The sequence below is a fragment of the Rana temporaria genome, chromosome 5 (genome assembly GCF_905171775.1).
Source record: "Rana temporaria chromosome 5, aRanTem1.1, whole genome shotgun sequence".
In the NCBI taxonomy this organism is placed as follows: Eukaryota; Metazoa; Chordata; class Amphibia; order Anura; family Ranidae; genus Rana; species Rana temporaria.
This window is the reverse complement of record NC_053493.1, coordinates 133,896,916-133,912,167: the sequence shown is the minus strand read 5'-3', so window position 1 is coordinate 133,912,167 and position 15,252 is coordinate 133,896,916. Positions and strand designations below refer to the sequence as shown.

The following is a 15,252-nucleotide window of genomic DNA, read 5'->3' as shown; positions in this document are numbered from 1 at the left end:
ACAAAAACAGCAAAAATAAGAATGAATAGAGGTGAAAAATTGAAGAACGGAAAGGAAAAGAAAAAATGAGCAAAAAAACAGGAGAAAATAAGTAAAAATAGAATAAAGTAGAGTAGAATAGAGTTTTGCATTTTATATTTTATTTTAATTTTTATTTATATTTTACTTATTTTTCACATTCCGTATTTTTATTTTTACTTATTTTTTCCATTATTTTTGCAAATTTTTTTCTTTTCCTATCCCTTTTTAAAATTTTCACCTCTATTCATTTTTATTTTTGCTGTTTTTGTTTTTTCATTTCATATTTGTCTCTGCTCTTTCTTTCCTGGATCACCCCGCTGCACGATAGTCTTGTCTTCTTTTTTATTTTTAATTCCTCTACTTCCTTCCTCTCGTTGGAGAGCAGCTTGCTTTCCAAGCCTAGCTGTCAGGTATCCACATGCCCAGGGACGCACTGAATGCGGCGCCTGTACGTCACTGGTTTCCGTGACGACGGCGGCACGCGTGTTGGTGTTCCCCATGATCCACTGTTCGTGTCCTGTGCGCATGCGCGGGACACGTAACACAATGTGATTGGTTGGAAGCGGGTCACGTGGCACAACACGATGGGCTGGAGGCAGCTCCTTTGTGCCAATACAATGGGACAGCAGGGACAAGCGGGGATTTCTTCCGTTACTGTGGGGTATATTTTTTAATACCCCACATCATCGCATCCACATGGAGCGTACACGGAAGAGCACCATTGTGATTCCATATGGGTGAGTGTTATCTTATCCACTTATTTTTTTGCTGCTGACGCTGCATTATGTCACGTGGGAGAGGGGAGGAGGAATAGGAGGGGGAGGGTGTGTCTTATGTAACTCTTCACATGTTCCCATTGGTGGCTGTCTTTTATATATGTAATGGTGCTGCACTGATTTTGTATCACTTGCCTGACGAAGAGGATCTGCGCGACCTCGAAACGTTGCTATCCCTGTGATGTTTTCACTGCAATACATTTTTGGACGTTCTGTACGCTCCATGGTGTGCTGGCAAATATGTTTGTATGATTTCTGTTCCAGTTCCCAGCTGGTGATCGCTTCAGCACCCATTTTTACAGTTGCAGGCCGTTTCTCCAGGAAGGTGTGCGATTGGAATATTGTCTTGGACTCTCCTGTAAACAGGGAACATAACCCACTTGTCAAGAATTGAAGAGACTGTGTCCGTCCATGGACGATAATAGAAATAATTATGAATACATTTATAATAATAAACATTTCCTTTCTTGCTTTTTTTTTGTCCTTTATTGCCAATTGCCAGCTTAAGATGGGGGCCTAAGTGGACACCAGAAGATTTTAGTGTAATCCCCCAATCACACTTGAATGTCTTTTTTAGCTAATTTCCTAGTAAGTTCAACATGCAGAACCTCACTCGTTCTAATTGCCCTTGTTCACACTTCTAAACTCAGTCTTCCTATGATCTACGCTCAGAAAGGTATATTTTTGTATATATTTTTAGCATATTCAGACATTATTGATCCCATAAACTTCCAGCGGCGCACCTATAAACACCCAATGCATGCGTTTTGTGCCGGAACTCCCCTTCTGCTCTAAATGTGCTCTCCTTCCCTTGCCCAGCACAGGAAACAACCACATGTGGCTGGGTTCACACTGATGTCGGATGCGGTTCACAGCAGGGGTCCAGTGTGTCCCTGTTCTCCATTTCAAATTTTGGCCCTGAAACTGAGCCAAAGACACATAGGACTCCTATGCAAGCCCCCATGGAGATGTGTTACCTGGCTTCATAGACAGCCAGTCACAATCTCCTGTTATGCAAATTGGATGTGGTGAAACATAAATTTAAAAATAAGTTGCATACAGAGATTTGAGTCAATTGGGAAAAAAATCATATTGCAAGTAAAACAGTCACGCTGCCACATTTTTTAAAATTCTGCTCATGGCTGCCTAAGAGAAGACTTTTAGCTTCAGTCCCTACAGTTTTGAAGCCAGCATCCTCGAGGATACTGGGCTCTGACAGCATGTCTTGATGGACACTTCCATGCAGATAGCACTTGACGTCTCAGTGGAGCCAGTGCAAAAGGGAACAGTCAGTAGAATACAGATATTGGTGTCAGAAGAATTAGGATCCAAGAGGGATTGTACACCACATGATGGGACGATATTCACTCTTCTACACTACTATATTTTTATAGATATATATCACAAAGTAAAATAAAATAAAAAAAACTGTCTGGTATTTTTTTTTTTGTGCTGGTCGTTGTAGCAGTCCTGTAGCATATTATACTGTAAAAGAACAATGCAAAACAAGCATGAACTAAATATGAGATGAGTGCCCGAAAGCCGATTTGTTTTTAAAATGTGCTGCCACCACAAAATAGATAAACTGGTTATTTAATTGTTTTTTATGAACTAGAAAAAAATATATAGATAGAATCTTATTGGCTATAGTGGTCAAAACCCCACTGTTGGTTGCAATATACTATGGGGCAGATTCACAAAGATATTACGCCGGCGTATCTCTTGATAGGCCGCGTAATTTCAAATTTTGCGCGTCGTATCTTTGTTTTGTATCCTCAAAACAAGATACGACGGCATCTCGGCTAGATCCGACTGGCGTACGTCTTAGTACGCCGTCGGATCTAAGCTGCAATTTTTCGTTGGCTGCTAGGTGGCGTTTCCGTCGAATTCTGCGTCGAGTATGCAAATTAGCTAGTTACGGCGATCCACGAACGTACATCCGGCGCATTTTTTTACGTCGTTTGCGTTCGGCTTTTTCCAGCGTATAGTTAAAGCTGCTGTTATGAGGCGTACTCAATGTTAAGTATGGCTGGCGTTCCCGCGTACAATTTTGAATTTTTTACGTTGTTTGCGTAAGTTGTTCGCGAATAGGGATTTGCGTAGAATGACGTCACCGTCGTGAGCATTGGCTTGTTCCGGGTTAATTTCGAGCATGCGCACTGGGATACCCCCACGGACGGCGCATGCACAGTTAAAAAAAACGTCGTTTACGTCGGGTCACGACGTATTAACATAAAACACGCCTCCATTACATTCATTTGAATTCCGTGCCATTGCTCCGCCAAAGATACACTACGCCGCCTAACTTACGGCGCAAATTCTTTGAGGATTCGAAAAAAAATAATAAAGTTACGGCGGCGTAGTGTATCTTAGATACGCTGCGCCCGGCGCAAAAGGTACGTGGATCTGCCTATATATATATATATATATATATATATATATATATATATATACTTAGCTGTTGCTTGCAACACACATATATATATATATATATATATATATATATATATATATATATATACCTACACACAGGTATATATATATATATTTTTTTTTTGTTGCTTGCAATATGATATAATATACAGTATATATATCTATATATATATATATATAAAACTCAACGTGTGTGTGTATGTATGTATGTATGTATGTTCCAGCATCACGTCCAAACGGCTAAAGATATTAACATGAAACTTGGCACACATGTTACTTATATGTCAGCAACAAACATAGGATAGGTGGTTTAACCCTTACCCACCCCCATTTGCCATGGTCGGGGTTTTCCTTTAAAGTCCCATTCAACTCTATGGGAAATACATGTTACTTCATAACTTCCAAACGGCTGTAGATATTTCGATAACACTTGGTCACATGTTACTTATATGTCCACTTAAACTATAGGATAGTTCATTTATCCCTTAACTACCCCCATTTGTGAGGGTCGGGGTTTTTGTTTAAAGTCCCATGCAAATCAATGGGAAATGTATGTTCCCACATAACTTCTGTACGCCTGGAGATATTTCAATAATACCTGGTACACATATTACTTGTATGCCAAATAAAAATATATGACAGTTAAATTAACCCTTACCTACACCCTTATATAAAAGATGGGTATATTTATATTACTATGATTTTCCTCCCCAAAAGGTTAAGATAGGAAGACCGGGCAACGCCGGGTATTCAGCTAGTATATATATATATATATATATATATATATATATATATATAGTTGCTTGAAATAAATGTAATGCTGTATTACCATAGACTAAATATTACTGTAACTTTTTACAACATACGGTAATTCATGTAATGGAATGATCTCCCTAGAAATGCTTTTTCAGCTAGGAGGTTAAGTATGAAGACTCATGACCATTCCTATTCACCATTGATGCTCATCAGAGATTGACTGCAGTAGCCAATTTTAGGGTTTGGTAGGCAGCCATTTGAAGGTCCTATCTTTTTATCTCAAGCGATCCACTTCATCTACTTGGAGGGTGATTAACATTCTGCAATAATTTGAGGATTCTTGTCTGTTCAATAATATTCCAATTGCAATAGTTTGTGCTGGGTAATTTGATGTTCCGCTCATGATAACCTAACACCTAGGAACTAGATTATTATATTTTAACTAGAGTATTATATTTTAGCCGTATTGGCATAATTCTCAAACGGACCCTGCCCTTTAATCATTGCACTGCAATAACATGTACTGTATAGTCTGTCAAAAACTGATTGTCTGCCAAGTTTAGTTATAATTAGTTAGGGTATCTACAAGAGAAAATTATTACATTTATTCTAGTATACACCCATGATTTAGCAGGTAAATTGGGAGAAATCATTGTGAATCTTATTTCAGTGTCTGTGTGATCAATACAACTTTTAATGGTGTTTAAGTGATTTATTATAAAATAAATCTTTACTTATTTTTATTGTTTCATAGTCCATACTTTCACACAATTGTATTGTGCTTAAGAATATCTGCATAGAGCAACGAATTTTAGGAATAATCAATTGGTCAGCTTAATTATTTTCAAATTTTGTTTTATATATTGGAGGCACTGTTATACATTGATTGATTAAACAATCGATCAGGCTAACTTAATTAATTGCTCAAACGTCCTGACAACCCAAAATGCATCGCACGGTAGTCATAAATCTATGTCCTAAATGAGTTGTAAGTGTGTGGAGGACTTTTCCAAAGTGTAAATGGAGATTGCAGTAAATGTGCAGGCCTGACAGGTAAGATTTTGAGAAACAGACACACAGCCAAGATATTTCTAGATAATGGACAGATATGTATAAGACTTGATCCTCCCCCAAAAATGTAACTGTGCTAAAAGTGCAAATCTAGGTACTTTTATTGAAACTATATGTATTTCTTAATACATTTTTTATTTTATTTCTATAACAAGGAGGCTTTAATGGTGTGCATTTTGTAGACTCAAGCTAAAAACTGCTCAGGTGTGAACAGGGCCTTATGCTATGTTGGTGTTGGGAGGAAAGTTTTATCTACTGCTCCCATTTTAGAAGTATGCAATACTCAAAACGTTTGTATCATTTTGAACAAGACCATGTGCTAACCAGTGTATTTTTAATGCAGTTGTCACAGTACAACCACATTGTACCCATCCTGCCCTGTTCCACAGTAGCAGAATTTTTACACGCAGCAATCTGGATGCATGGATGATGGATGTTAAATAAAATAACAGAAGCATCTTTTTTACTACCCCTTAAGATTGAAATCATTTAGACCTGAAGATTTCAATGACTTGATGTGATCAAGGCTCAATTCAGACATCCTTATACTAAACATTCAGCACAACAATTTTCAGGAATACAAGGTTAGAAAAGCCTAATAAATAACGCTACTTTATTAAAATGCAAGATAAAATGCTATTACTCTGTATGCATGTTAAACTGATTTGAATACAAAGATACAAAAAAACAATTATTCATAATTTAGTCACCCAACTTGTTTGAGATATATCCAGGTTCCCATGGGGCCTATTAGCTCAAAGCAGAAAGACAAAAGGACTGGCCAATGCAAGCAAAACCCAGGTTTTCATGTAATTATTCACTATAACATGTTTAGCTACTCATGTCTTTTCTGCGCAGTTTAAGATTTCCCTTCCTACAAGACCCATTTTGCCAGCACACACTGATGCCCTCTTTTTTTTATTATATTTCATAGTGAGCCTTATTTCCTTATGTCTCAGGCTGCAAAGGTTTTCTTTTCTCTTGACCAGTGAACAAAGGAGGTCACTTGGAGAACAACATAAAAGGATCCTAGTAGCTGAAAAAGTTAGCACATAACTACCCTTATGGCACGTACACACGATCCTAAAATCGGACGACAGATCTTCCGTTTTTTTTTGCTTAATAATCGCAAGTAGAAATTAAAGAAGTTACTAAAGTCACGAAAATTCTCGTACGACATAAAAAAAAAATCGAAAGTGATGTCATGTATTGCAATGTATTTGTATTGTATTTTTGGACGACAACTATACTGACTAAATGAAAATTGTACAATCTGGTATCGTACAAGGAACATTTTCGTGCTTGTCCGATCAAATAATATCGGATGTATTGTCGTGATCGGCTCTCGAAAGCTCTGTACTAACGATCCTATTATCGTACGATTCGTATCGTGTGTACGGGCCATTAGGTAGTTCGATTCCCAGAGACGCCCAATGTGGTTGTTCAAACATCCAATTAAAAGATCCAATTACTTTATTTCACCAAACAAAACTAATTTTTTGTGGCTTTTTGAATTGCCACTTCCTCGGTTCAAGGTGATAAAATTGGTGTCTAGTGTCAGCTGGTAGTCAGACCCAATTGGGGAATATTCTTTATTGGCCACTAAGTGGAATGTAGAGCTTGGGGCAAGGATGTCATCTAAATGTATCACATGTAGCTGACATCTGAGCATCCCATTCCTTCCTGGTAAAAGCCGATAAACACACAGGCCATGTTTAAAGTAATATATAGATTAATAAAATGGGAAGCCCCGACACACAAGTGATCACTTTTCTCTTAATAGCTTAGTTTACTTTTGTGGTTGTGTGGGGACATTTACATTGTATAGAACCAATTTTAAGAAATTCAGAAATAATAGTTTAAAATCCTTTATGAAACCAGGACTGGAGTCTGAAACAATCCATAAAAATTATGTATTTCGTTTTACTTTAAGTAGGAACCTGAATAAGGTGTTTTCTGTGTTTAATCAGGTTAGGGTGCCAGGGTGGACCAGGGATGTTTTAATCTAAATCCTAAACCTGTCCTTTAACTACAGTGTGACTGGTGTGTGAATGTGGGGGGGGGTGTCACTCCTGCCAGCAAAGGGGTGTCACCCTCTGCCGTGTGAATGTAGTATGAATGTACAGCAACATAATTGGAGCCTTGGCGCGGCGTTGCTGCTCCCAAGTCCTGACTTGGGCTAATCCAATGTGATGTGTGTGCTAGGGACCACAGTGGTGTGCATGCGTGCATTCTCCTTGTGCCATGATGAATGTGTGCGTTTAACGTGCAAAGATGCCTACTGTTAGGCATCTCCTGACTGCTCTTCCCTCAGCAGACGGGTTACCCTCGGTTTGGGGGGGATTGTGTGGTTGGGGGGTCAGGTCATCACATAGGTCAATCTCCAGGCCCTTTCTCATGGCAAAGTTGTGTAGAATGCAACATGCACCGATGATCTGGCACACAAAGTTTGGGGAATACAACAGGGCCCCCCAGACGTATCCAGGCATCGGAAACGGGACTTCAGGAGGCCAAAGGTGCGTTCCACCACTGCACGGGTACGTGTGTGTGCAGCATTGTAGTTTTCCTCTCCTGGGGTTTGGGGATTCCGGAATGGAGTCATGAGATGGGGTCCAAGTGCATATGCCGCGTCACCTGGAAGGGAAAATACAGGAGGATGTTAGTCATGCATGTGCCCCTCGTGATGTCTGCATCATGGGGGCGGACAGTCATGCCTGACTCCCATGTCACTCACCAACCAGCCAGCTGTCCCCATACACGTTCTGTTCAAATTCTGTGGAGATGTGGCTTTGACGGTATATGTAGCTGTCGTGGCTGGACCCGGGGTGTTTGGCACGGACGTGCCATATGAGGCAATGGGCATCGGCTATCACCTGTACGTTGATGGAATGCCAGTGCTTCCGATTGCGGTATATGTGCTCTGTGTCACGGGGGGGGCCGTAGTGCCACATGGGTGCAATCAATGGCCCCCACGTGCGTGGGAATCCTGCAATTTGATAGAAATCCACCATTGCCTTATGCCGCAGATGCTCCTGGGTGGGTTTGATGATGTGGTGAGACATGCGTCTGAGGATTGCAGGGACAACCTGGTGCACACATCTGCTCATGGTGGATTGTGACATCCCAGCCACAACTCCACTTGTATGCTGGAAGGAGCCACTGGCCAGGAAATGCAGTGTTGCCAGAACCTTGACCAGTGGCTGCACTGCATGTGAGCGGTGTGTCTTGCTGGTGATGTCATCATGCAGGGTTCTGGCTAATTCCTGGATGGCATCAGGGCTGAATCTGAAAATGCAAAAGACCTCTGAATCCCCCATGCCAAAGATGTTCATGTGCGTGCGGTATATCCTCTCCCGTGCCCTCCTATGTGACCTCCTACAAATCGGTTGACACAGTAGTATTGCTAGGACCATGGCTGCCCCTGGCATGTTGGCACACAGATGTGTTGTCCTGCAAGTGTGGTTTGTCAGCTTGCTCAGCTCGTCCGTAACGCTGCTGCTGTAGCTGCTCTCCAGCTGACCTGTGGACGTGTGTTGCCAAGTTGCCCCTGCTTTTATGAGGAGCAAGTTTGCGATGGGCGTACAACTTGCGCGCACTGCGCGCACACTGCGCCTGACACGCGCATGTTTGTGAATTGGTGTATCTCCCTAATTTGCATATTTGCATAGGAAAACAATTGGAGTGCAAGATGCGCCCAGCGTAAAAATGCTCCTAAGTTACGCCGGCGGAGGAAAGTTACGTCGGTCGGAAGAAGCCTAATTTCAGGCGTATCTATTTTTGTGGGCACGGCGCATAGTTACGACGGCGCAGATTTTGACTTACGCGGCGCATATCGAGATACGTCGGCGTAAGTCCTACCTGAATCTAGCCCAAAGTGTATGATTTTATGTCCAATTTTAATTTGAACATTTAATAAATTTTCTATTTTTTTTTTTAAATTGTCCAAAATGTCTTGGTATGCCAACGCTTTAAAAGTTCCCTTCACTGGACCTAAGGGGCCAAGCCCAACTCCTGAAAGACAACCCCACACCATAATCCTCTCGCCACCAAATTATTTGGACCAGTGCACAAAGCAAGGTCCATAAAGACATGGATGAGCGAGTTTGGGGTGGAGGAACTTGACTGACCTCAACCTGATAGAACAGGCCTTCTCGTTCAGCATCAGTGATTGACCTCATAAATGCACTTCTGGAAGAATGGTCAAACATTCCCATAGACACACTCCCAAACCTTGTGGAAAGCCTTCCCAAAAGAGTTGAAGCTGTTATAGTGGGTGGGCCAACTCAATATTGAGCCCTATGGACTAAGACTAAGATGGCATTAAAGTTCATGTGTGTGTAAAGGCAGGGGCCCCAATACTTTTGGTAATATAGTGTATCTTAGGCACCAAGTTCTGCCATCGTCTTAGCAACTGTGGCCTTTTCTTTGTTTGTAACACGTTTCTGCACATTTATGTGGCAAAAGCCCCTATACATGGAATACATGGCTTAGGTTGTTTTTTTTTGCCAGGTTTAGAAAATCATACCTGGGTGTAGACATAACTTGAAATTTAACAAACTACAAAAAGTCTTGTGGAGCAGTCATATATATGTAAAGTAAACACTGAACACCCTAGTTTAAAGACATTTTTAGGGTAAAGTGGTCAAAGTATTTGAAAGTACATATTCCAAACATTTCCAAGAACATATTACATTTTTGTATCATTAGATAAATCAGAATGAACACACATCATACTAATAGTAACAGCTACAAATGTCAGCCATAGGGCCAGATTCTCAAAAGAGATACGCCGGCGTATCGCCTGATACGCCGTCGTATCTCTGAGTCCGCCTGTCGTATCTATGCGCCTGATTCATAGAATCAGTTACGCATAGATAACCATTAGATCCGACAGGCGTAAGGCTCTTACGCTGTCGGATCTTAAATGCAATTTTTTTTTTCGCCGCTAGGTGTCGCCGACGTCGTTTTCCCGATCGAGTATGCAAATTAGCAAAATACGCGAATTCCTGAACGTACGCCCGACCGACGCAGTGAAGTTACGACGTTTACGTAAGATTTGCGATGCGTAAAGTTGCCCCTGCTATATGAGGTGCAGCCAATGTTAAGTATGGCCGTCGTTCCCGCGTCAACATTTTTTAATTTACGTTCTTTGCGTAAGTCGTCCGTGAATAGGGCTGGACGCCATTTACGTTCACCAATGACGTCCTTGCGACGTCATTTAGCGCAATGCACGTCGGGAAATTTTAGGGGCGGCGCATGCGCAGTACGTTCGGTGCGGGAACGCGCCTAATTTAAATGATCCACGCCCCCTACCCGGATCATTTGAATTAGGCGGGCTTGCGCCGGGGGATTTACGCTACGCCGCCGCAACTTTACAGGCAAGTGCTTTGTGAATCAAGCACTTGCCCGTAAAACTTGCGGCGGCGTAACGTAAATGAGATACGTTACGCCGCCGCATTTTTAAGCCAGTCTACGAGAATCTGGCCCATAGTGTACATCAATACATTTATTTAGCAGAACTAAGATGTTAGCCCTGTGCTGCAAAAGCTAATTGCTATTGAGAAAAAATCTTACTGTATTCCTCAGGGCAACACAATTGCTGACAATCACAAAGACTCCTCAAAAACACGGAAATTTAGCATCAAAGACTAACATGTGGGGAACCAGTCACCATGGCAACGGCTTATAATGTCTGCCCAAGTCTCTAAAACATGCAAAGCTGACGATTTAAATCATATTGTTGGAAGTTTCTACCTTGTCTATGTGTGTCTTATTAAGGAAACACACCATAAAATTACAGGTAATTAGTTATTTGTAGCAAAATAAGAAAAAAGTAGTAATCTGTGCATTGCAAACAATGTTGAGGTATGATTACAGCTCACTTTAATAAAAAGACCATCTTGTACTTCATTGCTTGGCACAGTGGAGGCTGGCAGGGGAATGAAGGAATTAAACATCAAAAAGGCAGATGTGAAAATTGAGCTATTGGTTCAAAGCTCATGTCATTTCGGCATAGCCCGATGGTGATGACTCACTGGAACTAAAGCTCAAAATGTATTTAAAGGTAATTCCTGTAGCCCTCTAAATGACATATATTTTGACAGGACAGTACTGGTTTGTTTAATCCTCAGCGGGACATAGCCTTGTAGAAATAATCAAAGAGCATACTGATAGGCTATCTGGTTTCCTCTCACAATAACCCTAGTGAGTGTGTAAAGGCAATGTGGACATAAAATTATAAACATCTTCAGGGTGCTCTCCTTATATTTGTAGTGCCGCTCTAGCAGAAAGGAAAGATGAATATTGTCCCACTGGTGTTTAGGAATGGGGTGCCGGTGTCTTGCCGAAAAAGTTTCCCCGGCGGATAAGGACCCCCCTGTACTGCGCAGACGTGAACTGAGCTCCGAAAATAGCCGAATATGTAGAGCTCAGAGTCAGCTCTAGATGGCGCCTGCGCAGACCAACATCCAGGCTCATTCCTTAACATCCCCGTGGACATAGAGAATGTTAAAAAATGAGCCAGGAGGCCGAGCGAGCAAAGCAAGCCGTCCGATCTAAAGGAAACTGAATAAGAAAATTGTATAATGCTTGGCCAGCTTAAGCCCCCAGTGGGTGGGGTGAAACATATCAGAGGGTGTGGCTTGTGGCGTGGGATAAGGCTGAGGCAATCTCACACATGTTAACAACATAAACTGGACTGGGAGAGCAAACTACACACTACTGGATGTTGATATTTCATGCCGGCATTCCTGAGGACCAGCGGGACGATATACATCTTAATTTTTTGCTTAGATCAGCACTACAAATAAAGGCAGACCAAAAATTAGCTGCATGGTCAAGTAGCCAGAAATAAGCCTTTACTGCACCAATGCCTCAAAAAAGCCCAGTTACAATATGCTAGACAACACCTTGACACGCCTCACAGTTTCTTGCACACTCTAATCTGGAATGAGACCAAAATAGAGCTTTATGATCAAAACCATAACAAGAAAATACAATATATTACCAAAAGTATTGGGATGCCTGCCTCTACACACACATGAACTTTAATGGCATCCCAGTATTAGTCAGTAGGGTTCAATATTGAGTGGGCCCATCCTTTGCAGCTATAACAGCTTCTGGCAGGCCAGTCAAGTTCCTCCACTGCTTTGTGCACTGGTGAAAATCATTTGGTGGAGGGGGATTATGGCTTGGGGCTGTTTTTCAGGGGTTGTCCTTGGCTCCTTAGTTCCAGTGAAAGGAACGCTTAAGGCGTTAGCATACCAAGACATTTTGAACAATTTCATGCTTCCAACTTTGTGGGAACAGTTTGGGGTTGGCCCCTTCTTGTTCCAACATGACTGTGCACCATTGCACAAAGCAAGGTCTTTAAAGACATGGATGAGCGAATTTTGGGTGGAGGAACTTGACTGGCCTACACAGAGTCCTGACCTCAACCCGATAGAACGCCTTTGGGATGAATTAGAGTGCAGACTGCGAACCAGGCCTTCTCTCCAAAATTAGAGCCTTCCAGAAGCACATCAGTGCACTTCTGGAAGAATGGTCACATTGCCATAGACACACTGCTAAACCTTGTGGACAGCCTTCCCATAAAAGTTAAATCTGTTATAGCTGCAAAGGGTGGGTCAACTCAATATTGAACCCTATGGACAGACTGGGATGCCTATAAAGTTCATGTGTGTTTAAGGCAGGCATCCCAATACTTTTGGCAATATAGGCCCCGATTCACAAAGCACTTACGCCGACGTATCTCGAGATACGCCGCGTAAGTGTAAATATGCGTCGTGCCCACAAAACTAGATACTCCTGAAAATAGGCTTTCAGCCGACCGACGTAACTTTCCTACGCCGGCGTATCGTGGGCGCATATTTACTCTGGGCGCATTTGCCGTTCCCATTGATTTTCTATGCACATATGCAAATGAGGGAGATACGCCAATTCACGAAAGTACTTGCGCCCGGCGCATAATATACGCGGTTTGCGTAAGTCGTATGTCTGGCGTAAAGTTATTCCTCATATAGGAGGCACAACTCATGCAAAGGTATGGACCAGGGAACACAAGCCGTCGTATCTTTTGTCGTTTACGTTGTACGTGAATATGATTAGGCGTAAGTTACGTTCACGTCGTAGGCAGTGATTCGACGTATCTTAGGCAGTAGTTCCGACGTGATTCTGAGCATGCGCACTGGGATGCGGCCACGGGACGGCGCATTCGCGGTTCATTTTAAGTACTTCTATGGCGTTTGGCCCATCATTTGCATTGGGTCACGCCTCATTAGCATGGCTCACGCCCACTTCCACCTACGCTGGCTTACGCAGAGGAAACCCAGCGTATCTTTAAGAGCGAGTGGGAGCGAGTGCTTTGTGAATCCAGTGCTTGCCTCTGTGCCCTGCGTCGGCGTAGCGTATATTAGATACGCTACGCCCGCATCAATATGCGACGATGTATGTGAATCCGGCCATAGTGTACATCCCCACTGTGAAGCATGGTGGTGGCTCACTGATGTTTCGGGGGTGGGGCAGTTAGCTGAAAAAAATCACCCAAGCCCGACTAAATTTTAAAAAACACATCTGAAGTCTCCCAAAAGCATGTGGGAATATGTGTTATGGTCTGATGAAACCAAGGTTGAACATTTTTTGGCCATAATTCCAAAATATATATTTGGCGCAAAAACAACAATGCACATCACCAAAAAAACACCATACCCACAGTGAAGCATGGTGATGGCAGCATCATGCTTTGGGGCTTTTTTTCTTTAGCTGGAAACAGGGGTCTTAGTCAAGGTAGAGGGAATTGTGAACAGTTCCAAATATCAATCAATATTGGCACAAATCCCCCAGGCTTCGGCTAGAGAGCTGAACATGAAGAGGAACTTCATTATTCAGCATGAAAAATTACGCAAAGCATACATCTAAATCAACAAAGGAATGGCTTGTCCAGAGTCCAGCCAAGACTCAGACCTGAATAAGATGGGGGACCCGATCGCCACTGGAGTCCCGCGATCGGTCACCGGAGCTGAAAAACGAGGAGAGCTGTGTGTAAACACAGCTTCCCCGTTCTTCATTGTGGCGCTGTCATTGATCGTGTGTTCCCTGATATAGGGAAGCACGATCAATGACGTCACTTGTCCAGCCCTGCCCCCCTACAGTTAGAAACACATATGAGGTGACACTTAACCCCTTCAGCGCCCCCTAGTGGTTAACTCCCAAACTGCAATTGTCATTTTCACAGTAAACAATGCATTTTTATAGCATTTTTTGCTGTGAAAATGAGAAATGTCAAATTTGTCAAAATTGTCCGATGTGTCCGCCTTAATGTCGCGGTCACGACAAAAATCGCTGATCTCAATCGATAAACGCTTTCCAAAAATAGGTAGAAGAATACGTATCGGCCTAAACTGAGGGAAAAAAACATTTTTTTTTATTTTTTTTGGGGGGATATTTATTATAGCAAAAAGGAAAAAATATTGATTTTTTTTCAAAATTGTTGCTCTATTTTTGTTTATAGCGCAAAAAATAAAAACCGCAGAGGTGATCAAATACCACCAAAAGAAAGCTCTATTTGTGGGAAAAAAGGACGCCAATTTTGTTTGGGAGCCACGTCGCAGGACCGCGCAATTGTCATTTAAAGCGACGCAGTGCCGAATCGCAAAAAAATTTACCTGCATTTTGGTCCGGGTCTTAAGTGGTTAAGGGTGTGCACACTTATGCAACCTTATTATTTAAGTTTTTTATTTCTACTCCTACTAAAAGATTTCAGTTTGTTGTTCAACTGAGTTGTACAGTTTATAGGTCACATTAGAAAGGTGGAAAAAGTTCTGAAATGACTTATCTTTGTCTCATTTTTTTACATCACAGAAAACTGACATTTTAACAGGGGTGTGTAGACTGTTTATATCCACTGTAGATTAAAAAGCCAGAGTGAAGTCAGAACTTGTTCAAGGTCAGTAATTTAGACAGCATTGGAAAGTCATTGGATGAAAATGCCAATCAGACAACTAGCATCTTCAGAAGGAGAGATCAGCAGGAGATGCCTCTTTTTTTATATTTTCTTAGTTCAGGTTTATTTTAGGATAAAAATCACAGCAAGCATGTTGTACGTGACAGACACAGTTACAGTACACTACAGTAACGGCAATCACCTAGTTGTTTTAATTTATCTTGCATTTTACTAAGGGAAGTTCACTTTTGCCAC

At 41.9% G+C, this 15,252-nt stretch overlaps 1 protein-coding gene across 1 annotated transcript in view; it reads right to left on the bottom strand.

The window, feature by feature from the left end:
* Window positions 1-15,252, bottom strand: part of LARS2 (leucyl-tRNA synthetase 2, mitochondrial) — a 268,511-nt gene that overhangs the window by 102,326 nt on the left and 150,933 nt on the right. The gene's annotated exons all lie outside the window — the stretch shown is intronic.